The sequence below is a fragment of the Sinocyclocheilus grahami genome, unplaced genomic scaffold (assembly GCF_001515645.1).
Source record: "Sinocyclocheilus grahami isolate Dianchi unplaced genomic scaffold, SAMN03320097.WGS_v1.1 scaffold4660.1, whole genome shotgun sequence".
Taxonomy (NCBI): Eukaryota; Metazoa; Chordata; class Actinopteri; order Cypriniformes; family Cyprinidae; genus Sinocyclocheilus; species Sinocyclocheilus grahami.
In genome coordinates, this window is record NW_015509558.1 from 8,621 (window position 1) to 11,391 (window position 2,771).

Consider the following 2,771-nt stretch of genomic DNA (forward strand, 5'->3'; position numbering starts at 1 on the left):
AACAGACAATGATTTTATAATCTTTGATATTTCAAAGCTGAAACAAATTTTCCATCTGAATTGGAATCTCAAATATATTAAAAATAAAAAAGAAACTAAATTACTATACCTTTCTGATTGTTCTCTTTGCTCCATTGCTCTTATTCAATCATTCCTTTCCACCCAAATCCACCTGAAAAACCACAAAATATAATGCAAATATGAGCTATTCCACATGGTATTTGCTGTGAAAATGTTAAACATGAAGCATCCTAGACTCCCAGTACTCTCACTATTCGTGCAAAAACAGCACTCGTGTGATATTGCCCTCGCTGCTCGTGTGATATCACTTATTGTGATATAAATATGAGACAAAAACACATACAGGGGCATTATTTGCCCCAATATCTGGAATTTTAGGGCATAACTGCATTTATGGAGTTGTTGCCCTGCATCATGTTTGTCAACAGTCAACTGTATGAAATGTAAGATGACGTAAAGGTCTGCGTTATTTTTTCATAACTAATTAATTAAGCTAACAAGGGAGGTCACGTACGGGACACATCAATTTAGCCCAATATACGGGACATCCCAGCTAATACAGGACAGTTGGCAACCCTAAGTAAAAGTGTGGTTCCCTTCTGAGAGAGTCTCTCGATGTTGCCTACAGTGTAAGCTGATCTCTTTGGGGAAACACCTTTCTCCACAAATACTGAAGCCTTATTCGCTTAACGAATTGTATGCCGACAAAGCGGAAGCGTTAGCATTAGCTGTTACGCTTTTTTGGCTGAAGGTTGCAGGCTTGCCTTCCAGTGTCTTTGGCTACATTGACTGTTATATTTGTCAGTGCCGGCACTCCCTCAGTGTTTTACCCTTCTATGAGAAGCACCGGCTGTGCCGCTGTCTTTCATACAGATGTGTAGTGTCGCTTACACTGCCCATCATGTAGGTCACTGACTGCTATATGCCGGCACTCCCGCAGTGCTTTACCCTTCTATGAGAAGCTCTCTCTTCATAGAAATGTGTAATGTTGCTTATACTGACCGCTATATCGGCCGGCGTTACAGCTAATATAGCTATGTGCAACTGCATGTAAAGTGTCTAGCCTAGCTTCAGACTCTTGCATAGAGCCAGCTGCAAACAAAATAACTTGTGGCTGAAATGCCATCCGTTCCCGGAACGAGGATGAGTATTCTAATCAGATCAATAACCCGTTATTTTACTCTTCTCCCGGTTTCCCTGCCTATTGCAGGCACTATCACTGGTTGTCTTTGTGCTATGGTTGTTCCGCTGTACAGTAAGACTAGCTGGAAGACAGAATACAGGAGATACTGTCTGTAGCCATCAGAATTCTTTTCTCTCTCCCTTAAGACAGCGCTATTGCTTATGCTTGCTTCTAAGCGGGTGGATGATATTGTTATGTCCCAGTAAGTGCTGGACCCAGGGCCGTCCTTAGGGTGGTGCAACTGGTGCGCCCCGCGGCGAACAGAATGCCCCCAAACCCACTTGTTTGAACATTTTTGTTAATTATGATGTTTTGTTGAATAAACTACTGCCTTCGCTACTTGCCTGTCTGTGTTGGCTCTCATTCATGTTGCAATTGGGAGCCAGTTGTAACAATATGAACGCTCTCTCTGTCAGCGAGTCTTGTACGGTTTTCAGAACTAATGACTGTAAGCTGTACTTAAACCAAGAAAGGGTTACGTATCCAAGGTGCTCTCAACGCCATTCAGAGCCCAGGTGATATCTCTCTCAGCTTTTACAAGTGCGCAGTGGGGGAGAGCATTATAATAGGGGAGACTGGGGATGAAAGTAACACTTTTTGTTTGAGCATTAGTAACTCGGTGGATATTTGTGTTAGGTCACTCAAACTTTTATTATACTGGAGTCCCTTGATGAAATACAAAAGCTCACATGACTTTGCCCCAACAGAGGATGTGAACTGGTTAAGGGGCTGGTTGTAACATTTTTGATGAACTCACGCAATGACATCGCAATGTCATTTAGCAACTTTATAGCAACAAGTCAACCTCCTTTTAGCAACTTTCCCTGACAATTAGTTGGCAACACTGACTGTGTTAATGTACCTGTTGCTGTGTTAGAAGCAGTAGAAATATCTGGCTACAAGAGAACGATATAAAACCACGAGGTGGCTATTTGAGGCTGAAAGACATTAAGTACATTTCTTAACTACTTTATCTAATAGTTGAGTGATCATTGCACAAGATACTAGATGTCATATTTGACCTTGAACACGGTCGAGAAAGGCTACCCTCCCTGCTGAGGGGAAAAAAAACCTGGCTAGAACCAAGTTGCGATGTCATATCTATTGCATCATATGTCAAGTTCAAAAGTTTGATTACCAGTCAGACTGTGTATCAGCATCCGGTGTTATAATTCATGTGCCCTAACAACTGGAGTATAGAGAATTATATAACTTATAAACTTAAGTTTAACTTACTTTTCAGTCTGTTACTTACCGAAATGTTCTTTGAAATATTCTTCTAACCATTAGGATAGGTTCTCCTCGTCAGTCATGCATCAACTCGTGATGTGCCATAAAGTGGACTCATGCTATTTTGACTGACTTTCCAACAGATTTTAGAAAGAGATGCATGCATAATAATCCACAGATCATAAAATAAAAACGTTAGTCTCATTATTTATAAACAATGGTATGAATAGACTGTGGATTTCTTTGTGTCTGTTCTGTTCCGGACTACGTGTCAGAGGAAGTTGTGGCTGGCTAATATAGGTCTCTAGGGCACCACCCTCCCAGAGCCACACACACG